Genomic DNA, 12,580 nt, shown 5'->3' on the forward strand with positions numbered 1-12,580 from the left:
CATGCATGAACCAGTTAAAATTCTAGTGTGTGTTGGCTTAACAAATAAAAAACATGGAGGAACATATGAATACCTTAAGATGCTCTGGGATGTATACCTCACAAGGACACCTACACCCGAGCACAGATAACATCACCTGGGAATGTGTGATACCCCTAAGACAGCGGTGTGTCCCCCCAGAGGAGAAGGAGAGGTCCTCTCCTCTTGGACTTTTCCACTCCTGGGATTCCTAGTGACTGAGATCTCCATAGGAGTGGATTTCTCTTCACTTGACCTTTTTAATGGGTCCATGTTGATGTTTCTTTTCTAGAATGGAGCAAGACTTCCTGGGTGGGAAAAAGGTGCTAAATCAGAGTTAATAATTCCAGATAATTCTTGGCTGTCTCTTGGCAATCATTGTGGGCTTCATTCCAAATGGAGTATGATTCAGGCCTAACCCCTAGGACTCCATAATCCAAACTTATGTGGAAATCAGAGTTTTGCATTAGTAATTAGTTAAAGTCATACGAGGTTGGCGTTGATTTGATGACGGTATCTTTAGGAAAAGGGAAACTGTGGGCACGGGCACTCATGCTAGAAGAAAGGCTGCCTGAAGATATGAGAGAATATAATATAAATCAAAGAAGTGAGGAAAAAGATATGGGGGAGACCCTTCGTGGGGCTTTGAGTGAGAATAGCCTCATAATTTGGGGCTATTTGAATACATGGTCCCAAGCTAGTGAACTGCTTAGGAAGGATTATGCGGTATGGCCTAGTTGGAGGAAGTGTGTCACTGGGAGTGGGCTCTGATATTTTAAAGACTTATGCCATCCCGCCACCACTGAGCGCCTCTTTGTTTCCGATTTGCAGTTGAGATGTGCGCTCATCTGCTGCTCCCACCAACACATCTGCTGAGAGCCGCCTCGCTCCTCGCCATGATGGACTTCTGAGTCTTCTAAAGCCATAAGCCCAATCAAACGCTTTCTTCTCTGACTTGCAGCCTCCAGACCTGTGGGAAACACACTTCTTTTGTGTAAGTTACTCTGTGGTTTCCATCGTGTCAACCCTGACCCTCTGAGTTCGGTTCCCAGAACCCATATACAGGTGGAAGTAGAGGGTAGACATCATAGACTTGCCCTAGGTCTTCACACACATGCTGCGGGGGCATTTGTGTCTCCCGTCACACATCATATGTACACATAACAATAACCAAAAGATAAGCAGTTCTTTAAAATCCACCTATATTACAACTGTAGGAAATAACTTCACCGAAGGTGTGGCAGGAAATGATGCTAACCCAAGTAATTCTGGAAATGACTGGGGACTTCACTAAATACGTGAGCTCTGAGCTCTAGTCGGTAAGGAGACTTTGCACGAAGATCAGGGTTTCCTTGTTTTTCCTTGTTAATTCATTCTACTTATAAGCTGGGATTGAACTAATAAATAAATGGATGGAGGTGTTTGAGGCCAGAGCTCTGTCCCCTAATAGCTCACAGGAAAGCAAGGAGACAAGGCTAGAATTGTCTGTGTGGATAACTGTCTGTCTAAATATCATGTCAATGACCTATCTGTCATCTATCTACCTCCTATCTGTCTGTGTCTGTCTGTCTATCTATCTATCTATCTATCTATCTATCTATCTATCTATCTATCTATCATCTATCTATCTACTCATCCATATGTCATCTCTCTATTATTTATCTATCATTTATTATGTCATTAATCTATCTTATTTATCATCAATTGTCCATAGATCGATATCATCTATCTATCTATCTATCTATCTATCTATCTATCTATCTATCTATCTATCTCTATAGATCAATATCATCTATCTATCTATCTATCTATCTATCACGTGTCTACATTCCTATCTACCACCTGTCTGTCTATGTACGTCTACAATCTGTCTACTGCCTACCTACCTACCTATTTTCATCCATGCATCCTCCCATTCACCTGTCCAACTACTAACCCATCTACCTCCTATTTTCCCCCTCTGGAGAATTCGCACTAATACACATGGACCCTTGGGGAGATGGTTGGTTCTAATACTTAGATTGCTGGAAATGTCACCCCAAAGTATAATTATTGAGACACGGCAAAGGGGCCCAGGCACCCACTGAAAGAACTTCCAATGGCACAGACGGAACAGTGTGACCAGCAAACTGATTCAGCACTTGTTGATAACTCACTGTGGGTTATGGAGAGCCATTAGTCCTTTATTTCGATGTAAATAAATAAGGGACAATTTGATGGGTAAACTAACAGCATTAGACTGTAGCTCAATGAATATTACAGAGAGTCATGGGCCAGTGCTAACGGGCGTAAGTGATTCCCGAGTGGACTGAAGTGAGCAGCTGATTCTGATGTACCAACTCTCTTCTCCATCCAAACAGAAGGACGTGGAAAGGGAAGGGCAGAAGAAGGATGAGGTGGAAAGGCCTGACAAACGACCTCCACAAATGCTCACAGTTGTGTGGAGAGAATGGACACTTTCCTTTCTTAAATTCCCTTTGAGTGTGTGATGAGTGTATGCCTATGGATGTGTGCATGTACATGTTTGGGAGTGCAGGCCAGCACATGCTAGCACATGCTTGTGGAGGTCAGAGGACAACACTGGGTGTTAATCCTCACTTTCGCTTTGTCTGAGGCAGGGTCTCCTTGTTCACCACTGGGTATTCTGGACTATCTGGGCTGCAGGCTTCTGTCCCTGCCTCCCACATACCAAAGGCATGCTAGAACTACAGACTTGCAGGACAGTAACAGCATTTACATGGGTTATAGGGATTCAAACCCAGGTCCCCACACCCGTGCAGCAAGCACTTTACCACTGAGCCATCTCCCCAGCCTGAAAAAAGAGTACCCTTGATATCTGTGCTGGATAGTTCCATGTCAACTTGACACAAGCTAGAGTCATCCGAAACGAGGGAACCCCAACTGAGAAATGCCTCCATAAGATCCAGCTATAGGGCCTTTTCTTAATTAGTGATTAATGGGGGAGGTCCAGCCGATTGTGGTCCTGGGTGCTATAAGAAAGCAGGCTGAGCAAGCCATAGGGAACAAACCTGTAAGTAGCAGCTTCCATGGCCTCTGCATCAGCTCCTGCCTCCAGGATCCTACCCTGCTGGAGTTCCTGCCCTGACTTCCTTTGATAATGAATCATGATATGGAAGTATAAGCCAAATAAACCTCTTTCCTCCCCAACTTGTTTTGGTCATGGTGTTTCATCAGAGCAATAGTAACCCTAACTAAGACAATAGCACACACCAAGAGGGGCATCTCACTAGTGTGGTCTTCTTCAAAACCTGTAGTGGAAGTCTAAGCATAACAGAAGCATCCGACAGATTTGAGTTGAGGAACATTCTCCAACATACCTGACCTCAAATCTGTTAAGGTCATCAAAACTAGGGAAAGTGTGAGATACTGTCATAGCCTGGAGGAACCCAGGGAGACTGGTGACTAATGGGATTCTAGGAAAGAGAAAAAAAAAAAGAATCAGGTAACAGTTTAAGAAAATCTGGGGGCTGGAGGCATGGCTTGGTGGTAGAACCCCTGCCTAGAATCCCCCAGTGAGGGGCTGGGGTGTGGCTCAGTGGTAGAGCCCCTGCCTAGAATCCCCCAGTGAGGGGCTGGGGTGTGGCTCAGTGGTAGAGCCCCGGCCTAGAATCCATCATTGAGGATCAAGGGGTGTGACTTTGTAGTTAAACACTTGCATAGCACGTGCAGGGCATATGTGCATGAACACACACACACACACACACACACACTCACACATGCACACACACATGTATAAAAATACCAGAATATAGTCTGCAAGGAAATCAATACTTTATCAGTATTGGTTATTTATTTATTTATTTTTGTGTGTGAACATGTCCACACAACTGCCATGTGTGTTTAGAGGCAAGAAGACAGCTTTGGGGAGCTGGCTTTTGGTTCCCCACTGTGGAGCAGGGTCTTGCTTGTATCTGCAGCCAGGCAGTGTACTCAGGCTAGTTGGCCTGAGAACTTCCAGAAAGTCTCCTGTCTCCATCTCTCATCTCACCATAGGAGTGCTTGGATTACAGACATGCACTACCACTCGGGCTGTTTGCATGCATTCTGAAGATGAAACTCGGGTCATCAAGTTTTGTGACAACCATTTGAACTCATGAGTCACCCCCCAGCAATCCTAGTTTGCTGGTTTTGAGTTTTGCACTTTACTGATGTAAAATATTAACAGGGCATACACAGAAACCCATCTTTTCCATCCGTGTCATAAAGCAAAGGAAGAGTTTATTTGGGACTTAGCAGTTCCAGGGGATAAAAGTCCATTGCCATCAGAGAGGGGAATCACGGCAGCAAGCAGCCGTGGAGACAGGAGCTGAGGGCTCACATCTCAAACTACAAACAGGAAGCAGAGGTCATGCTGGGAATGGCACACAGCTTCAGGAACCTCAAAGCCCACCCTCAGTGAATACTTCCTCCAACAAGGCTGTACTTCCTCATTCTATGTAAACAGCGCCACCTCCTGGTGACCACATATTGACATGCCCAAGACTATGGGGGACATCTCTCATTCAATCACTACATGATCTTCGCAACTTTTCTGGACCTCTTCTAAATTAAACTGCCCTTAAAAAGAGTATCTTTATGTCAGGCATGGCACCATACACCTGGAGTCCCAGCACTCGAGAGGCTGAGGCAGAGTGTTTGAACGTGGCACAACCTTGGTTACTTAACAAGACCTTGTCTCAAAACAAACAAACAAACAAACAAAAAAAAACACCAAATAAAACATATTTTATTTGGTGTGTGTGTGTGTGTGTGTGTGTGTGTATGTGTGTGTGTGTGTGTGTGTGTTAAGAAAGTTTAAGAGCCCAGATGTGGTGGCACACATCCTTAGTCCCAGCACTTGGGAGGCAGAAGCAGAAGAATCTCTGAGCTGGAGGTCAACCTGGTCTACAAAACTTGTTTCAGGACCCCCAGGGCTACAGAGAGAAACCCTGTCTCAAAACAACAAGAAAGAAACAAAGAAATAAAAGAAGGAAAGAAGGAAGGAAGAAGAAGGAAAGAAAGAAAGAGAGAGAGAGGGAGGGAGGGAGGGAGAGAGAGAGAGAGAGAGAGAGAGAGAGAGAGAGAGAGAGAACCAACTTATATTGTACATCTGTAACTTGCTCTAAACAGAATTTTTCTTCCATACTTTTTTCTTTTTATTCTTCCCTCCATCCTTTGATGCAGGTGGAGGTTGAGGACACTGGTCAGGGTAATGTTGCCGCTGGCCCCATCATTAAGCTGTCTTACCTCCCAATGTGGTTCAAGTGTGTCCCCCAAAGTCCTCATGCTGGAAACTTAACCCCCAGTGCAGCCAAGTGAGAAGTGGAGTTTCCTAAGAGTTCACTGCTCAGGATGGACAGAGTCGTGTCGCACACTGAGAATGGATGCTGAGGCGATCATGAATTTGGAATAGTGTCACTATTCTGGGAGTAGTTGTGGGACAGAATCAAGATGGCCCTCTTATTCTCTTGCTCTTCAAGTCCATTGCCTTCCCAGCTTTCACCGTGATGGTATAGCAAGAAGGCCCTACGGGAGTCAGCAGCCTGATCTTGGCCTTGACAGTCTTTTCTTTATAAATACCCGGCCCATGCAATTCCATTGTAACAGACTGTGACACTTTCTGATGGTACTATCACTCAGCTAGGGCAGAGGTTTAATGAGACCAGTGGTGCCTGGACCAGGAGTTTTAGTTGCCACTAAGATGACTGATGAATCCCTCCAGCTCCTCACGGTGACAGGAACCCTGACTGCCATGAACCTGGACTTTAAGATTAGCATAGTTTTCTTAACATTATTGGTCTCTTTTTTCCTAGCATTTTGGAGTCATTTCTGACCATTTTGTCCTGTAAACCTTAGATCTAGAAATATGGCAGGGGGCAGGAAGTGAAGAATGGCTCAGTGATCAGAGTACTTGCTACACAAGTGGACTAGAATTTGAGTCCCAGAACCCAAGGTGGTGGATGAGGTGGCTCAATTATAATTCCAGTCCTGGGAGGAAGAAACAGGAGGTCCCTGCAGCAAGATAGCTAGCCAGGCTAGCTGTACTGGAGACCTTTGGGTTTGATTGGAAAGACCCTGCTTCAACGAGAGAGAATAATTCCCAACATCAACCCTGAGCTTGCATACACACACACACACACTTGTGCACACATACAAAATTGTATGCACATACTCATGCACACATACAGACAGAAAAATGGGAAAACAATGGAAAAGTATGGCAATGAATTTATTGATGCCGCTTGCTTTGCCAATCATTCCTGAGGCTGGCTGCTGTTCCCTTTGAGGAAATCTGGAGTGATGCAGACCCCAGTACTGTCGCTGTCTGAGCTCCCACCTGGCCCCAGTTGACGTGGTACCGAGCATTATCATTTCAGAAGGTGCCAGATAAAAATACCAAGAAGAAGAGAGAGGGAAGAAAAAAGGGAGAGAAGGGAGTGACTGGCAGAGGAAGGATATGGGAGAAGGGTGGGGGAAAGAGGGGAGAGGGAGGAGGAAGAGGGCAGTAACAAGGGAAGGGGGAGGAAATAGCTCCCAAGCTCCTACCCTCAAAAGGCAGACAAGCTCATGGAGCGAGATTACAAGCAGAGACCCTCCATGAAGTCCACAATGTCCAGGACATGATGATGGCATAATGTCCATCTCTGGGCATTAGCGGAGTCTTGTTCACTCTAGAAAGTCACATTGCCCTCACATCATCCCTGCTGGGAGTTGGCTGTGACTGCCTTCACTCTCTTTCCAGAGGAGCAGCCTGCACTTGGAAGGATGACGGACACCCTACTCACTGTCTCAGCAGCATTTGCTCTGCGTTCAGGATCTAGGTGATGGGCATGGACTGTGCTATACTGCTGCTGCTGTTAACACATGGCTACCGCAGCCCCAGTAGCTACTACTGTTACTCCTATGAGAGTACCATTATTATCACTGCTGCAGCAACTATTTACTCCAGATGCTGCTCTATGTCTGCTGGTACTGCTGCTGCTATTGGGGTTACTACTCCTACTATTGCAACCGCTATTTTTATTACTTGTGGGGAGCCATGGAGCCCTGAATATTATTGACATGAGCATGGCCATGATAAAGAACATCAATGCCTCAAGCCCATGGAATGGCAAGGTCTTCCCCAGATAAATGACAAAGCCTTTCCCTGGCCCAAGCACCCATGTTGACAGACAATTGACTTTTAAAACCATGGTTTGCAGACATGATTCAATGCACTCTTCTGGTCTCTGTGGGCATACACACATGTGCCATGCACCAACACAGATGCGTACACAGAAATTAAAAAAACACTGAAAAACAGAAATAAAGGCACCCAGAATATCTTCCTGCCCCACAGATTGCTTCTGCTTGTTTTCCTGATTTCTCTCCACCCTGCGGGGAGTTGGTCTCATGAGTGAAATGGCAGGGACCGACATATCCTTCCTGGAGAAGTGAGGGTCACCTCTGTCAGTAGCTGAGAGGCAATCCCACCCCCCAAAACAGGAACAAGTGAAGGAAAGGGACATCTATGCCCCTACTCAAGTTATGGGGCCCTAAGGAGATTATTTATTTATTTTTGTTAGTGTGTAAGGGGGAGCGCATGGGCCAGGGACACACAGATAGAGGGCAGAGGACAACTTCCAGGGGTCAGTCTCTCTTCCACCGCATGGGCATCAGAAACCAAACTCGGGTCATCAGACTTGGTGACAAGCACTTCCCCACTCAGCCTGATCGGTCACAGGTCTGCATCCCTCACTGTAAATATGATTGGTTCAGGGGTGGGAACCAGGAGAGGAATGCTGTCCACTGTCCTTTTGGGAGCATCGAGCTGAGAGCCCTGCCCGGGTGACTGGCAGAAGGATGAGAGAGGGGTGGATTCTGTAGAGAGCCTCTGGCGTGAGCCACTCCTCTCTGACAAGGGCGAGGAGCCAGAGAGAGCTCTTTAAATATACTTAGTCTGAAATGAAATGCAGGGTGAAAAATGAGAGTCCCGGCTTCTGTTTCTCAGGAGTGCCCTGGGTTCTAGCTGGAAAGGGGGCAATCAAAGAGATAAGTGGCCAGCAAGGACCCTCTCCCTTTTCAACCTCAGTATTAAAATCCCTTTGATGGTCCCACTGGGCCTTAGGCCAAAGGAAGGAACGAGCTCATGAACACCATTAAAGGACTAAAAATAACTCACTTATTTCTCAGTTAGACCGGCTTTGCCTAAGTCTGGGAAAAAGCAAAGGGTTAGAGGGAGATGGACCTTGAGAGCAAAAATCCATGGTAACAAGCGACGTCTATTTGAGAATTACATCCCATGATGTTGAGGGTCATGCCACTGTGGAACAGAGGGATGAAGGTGAAGTCATATGCATCCATTTAATTTTCTCTAATTAGGGGAACCATCCAGTATTTTTTTTTTGTACTTTTGATAAGCAAAACATTTGCTCTGTTGTTTTAAGAGGTTTTGAAATTTTACTTCAAGTTTTAAAAATTATGTGTATGCACGTGGGTCTGTGTGTGGGTATGGGCACATGTGAGTGCTGGTGCCTGAAGAAGCCAGAAGAGGGCGTCAGAGCTCCTGGCTGTGAAATGAAATATTGAAATGGTTGTGAGTTCTGGAGAACTCAAGTCCTTTAGAGGAGCAGCAAGCACTCTCAGCCACTGAGCTGCGATGCCAGCCCTGTGCGTAAGTCACTTTCCATCCTCACACGGGACAATGGGACCTGTCCTAAGCTCCTGTCTGTGAGTAGGGGCTTGCCCCTTTCATGTCTTCTGATTCCTCCTGCCAGAGCTTTGTGTCCATCATCATTTTCATCTTTTAGAATTCTTTGGGAAGTAAAGAAATGGCTTGCAGCATGGAGGCAAGGAGTCTTCGGAGATTTGTGGGTGCTGACCACCGTCCCCTTTCACAGCTGAGTGGGTGGGGAAATTTAGAAACCGTGTTTCCTAAAATGTGATTCGAAGCGCATGTCCTCACTATGCTGGCTCAGCCTTCCTCCGTAGACTCCAGAGATCACCTGACACCAGCCGACATACACCACTTTCTTAGGCTGTCATAACCGCGGGGGGGGGGATGCTCAGCTAATTGAAGTTGAAGGCACTAAGGGTCTAACACAGAGGGAAAGGCCAGATGCCAGGAGGAGGGGCAAAACCAGGCATTAGGGTGTGGTGACCTACGGGCTCCAGTAGAAGAAGGCACTAGGCCTGAGAATGAAAGGCATGGGATGGCACACAGCTGTGGGCAGGTGTGCAAGTATGCAGGTGTGCAAGTGTGTGCAGGCGTGTACGTGTCCATGCACATATAATTGCATATTTACAGGTATGCAGGTGTGTAAGTGTACGGGTGTACAGGTGTGTGTGTAAGCAGATTTACAGGTGTGTGTGGGTATGATAGTTTGAATGATATGTCCCCCATATTCTCAGGCATTGAATACCTGGTCCCCAGTTGCTGGCACTGTTTGGGGTGGCCCAGGAGATGTGGCCTTGATGGAGGAAATATGTCACCAGGGGTGGGCTTTGAGACTTTAAAGACTCATGTCATTTTAAGTTTGCTCTCTCTGCTTCCTGTTTAAGGTTCCAGATGTGAGCCCCCCACTGCTGCTCCAGCCAAGCCTTCCTGCTGCCGCACTTCCCCACTGTGGCGGTGATGGACTCCTATCCCTTGACGATGGTGTTTTATCACAGCGATGGAAAAGCTACTGAGACAGTGTCTAAGTCTGCAGGTGTCCAAGTATTTAGGCTGAAAGGTATCTGGGGTGCAGCTGTACAGGTTTGCAGGTGTGCAGGCACGTCGGTATATCCAAGAGCGAATACACAGGTTTGCAGGCATGTTGGTATATCCAAGAGCGAACACACAGGCAAATAGGCAAGCAGATGCTAGATATCGGGGGTGTACGTGTGTAGAAATGTAGGTATGTTGTAGGTATGTATGATATTTGATGGCACAGTGTGAAGATGTCTCTGTTTTACCTCCTTGCCTAAGGCACCTTCTGATTGGTTCAATTAAGAGCTGACTGGCCAATAGGTAGGCAGAAAAAGATAGGTGGGACTTCCAGGGAGAGAGGGGAACTCAGGAAAGAATCTGAGAGGCAGGGGATTCACCAGCTAGACACAGAGGAAGTTGGACATACAGTACAGAGGAGAGGTAATGAGCCACACAGCAGAACATAGCTTAATATAAATAAGTTTTAAGAGCTAGTTTGCAATAAGCCTAGACTATGACCAAGCTTTCATAATTAGTAAAAAGTCTCCATGTCATTATTTGTTATGCGGGAGCTGGCAGTCTTAAGAAAGCCCTGTTACACCGATATAGATGATAGATAGATAGATAGATAGATAGATAGATAGATAGATAGATAGATAGATAGATAGATAGATAGATATAGGTACACTGGCACACAGGTGTGCAAGATTGCAGAGGGGACCTGGGAGGCAAGTTGGTTCCCTCTGGATGAAGTGAGAAGCTAACACCTCTGTGGTCCTGGTATCTGACAAACCAGGGACCCAGTGTTGGACAAAAGGGAATTATTGTGTCTGTCTGCATCACAGGAGCCAGGCTAGCACTGTGGTCCCACTGTTGCCAGTCCTATGAACCCAGCTGATGATGCACTGGCTGTAGAGGAAGCCTTGAACTTGAAGAAATTTCTAGGCTTCGTGACACCACAGCCTCTGAAAGCCTGTAGTGCACAGTCAGGAAGAGCAGCGGAGACCAGAGTAATAAAAGAGGGTCCCTGGGCCACTTGTACTCAGCAAACGCTCATGTTCCTAGAGTTCTCCAGTCACCTAAGTGGAAGGAGAGCTCCCATCTACAGAGGTCAAGCCAGAAAGGGGAAGGAAGCAAGACCTCAGAGACAGGAGCAGTGGTGAGCGACACAGCCCTGGGAGGCCCATCACCAAGCCAGGGTCCCTCTGCAGTCAACAGCAGAGAGGTGAGTGAGTACCTATAAACCAGGGCCGGTCTCCAGAGTGCACCTGAGATGCAATCAACCCATGAGACATCTGGTGGCACGAGACAGACTTTCTCAATGCCTAGGAGGTGTGAGTCCATTTCCCATGGAGCACGCTCAAGTGATGGGGCTGTCTCCCAGGTCAAAGGTTACACAGGCTAAATGCCTATCTTACGGTTGTCACTTAAACACCATTTGTAGACTGTCCTCCAAGTGGCAGACATGGGGTCAATGTCAGAGGCCAGGGTGAATAAGTCAGTCCAGGACATGGATCTGTCCCAGGAGACAATGGACAAACAAATTAGGTCATTTCAGACATCATTCTAGGCACTATGAAGAACATACTAAGTGTCAACGGTGTGGGGAGTGACAGGAAGTGACAGATGGCATAGAGTCTAGGAACAAGGGCAGGAGTTTCCCACAGGTGCTCTGAGCTGTGGGCTGAATGACCAGGAGAAGCCAGCCACAAAGGTGGGCAGGAAACCCTTTCCAAGTAGAGCAACCGTAGACCGGGCTTGAGGAGCCTCTTAGCCCGCCAGAGGGCAGGCTGCAGAAGACTGGGAAAGAAGGAAGTGTGTCGGGAGGGGTAACCCAGAGACAGAGCAGTAAAGGGGCCGGGCTGGGGCTGGAACCAGAGATGAAAGTCTGTTCTAGCCCAAGAGGAGGCAGTTTGAAAAAGAACCTAAAGGCCCAGAGATACGTCCCAGCAGTTAAGAGCCCCGGCTGCTTTTCCAGAGGACCAGGATTCTATTCCCTGCACCCACATTGTGGCTCATATCTGTCTGAAAACTCCGTGTCCAGGAACTCTGCTGCCGCGTTTCTGGCCTCCTCGGGCACCAGGGATGCATTTGGTGCATAGACATACGTGCAGACAGGATATCCACACACATAGATAAATATAAAAAAATGACCAGTACTTGAGCCACCGTCTTAGAGAAGACCTGCTTCTCTTTGTGTGTGTGTGTGTGTGTGTGTGTGTGTGTGTGTGTGTGTGTGTGTGTGTGTGTATGTCAGGTGTACTGGTGGCTGCAGAGGAGGGAAAAGTGCATCAGTCCTTTGGAACCTGGCCTGGACTAGAGATCAACTATGATTACTCTATGGTAGAAGCGGGCTGTTCTGGGACCTCGGGATGCCTGCAAAGCTGCCTTTTCCTTACTGAATGGATTTAGAAGAGGAGCCGGCCTTCATCAGCTTTCATTTACAGACCTGGATTCCTGACTAAATACTCCAGAGAAGGTTAAGGCTGGGGTAAGTCTTTGTTCATGGCAGACACTGTTCCCAGCTTTGGTATCGCTCTCTGTCTCTCTGTCTATGAAAAGACCCTCTTTTCTGGCCTCCAGGACCTTGTGGTTTCCACTCTGTTTTGCTTTTGAGGCATTGGAGACCAGACCCACATAAAGTCTTGCGTATACAAGGCAAGCACTCGACCACTGAGCAACATTCCCATCCATCTTATTTCCTTTTTAAATTTTATTTTGAGACAGAGTCTTGAGAAGTTGCCCAGACTGGCCTTGAGCTCTTCATTGCAAAGCTTATTTGGAAACTACCTCAACTCCCTGAGTATCTGGGATTATCAGGCTCTACTGGTATCTGTCTATGTGCATATATTTTTACATGTATATACTTATATGTGTGCATATGTGCATATG

This window comes from Microtus ochrogaster, unplaced genomic scaffold (assembly GCF_000317375.1).
Source record: "Microtus ochrogaster isolate Prairie Vole_2 unplaced genomic scaffold, MicOch1.0 UNK32, whole genome shotgun sequence".
NCBI lineage: Eukaryota > Metazoa > Chordata > Mammalia > Rodentia > Cricetidae > Microtus > Microtus ochrogaster.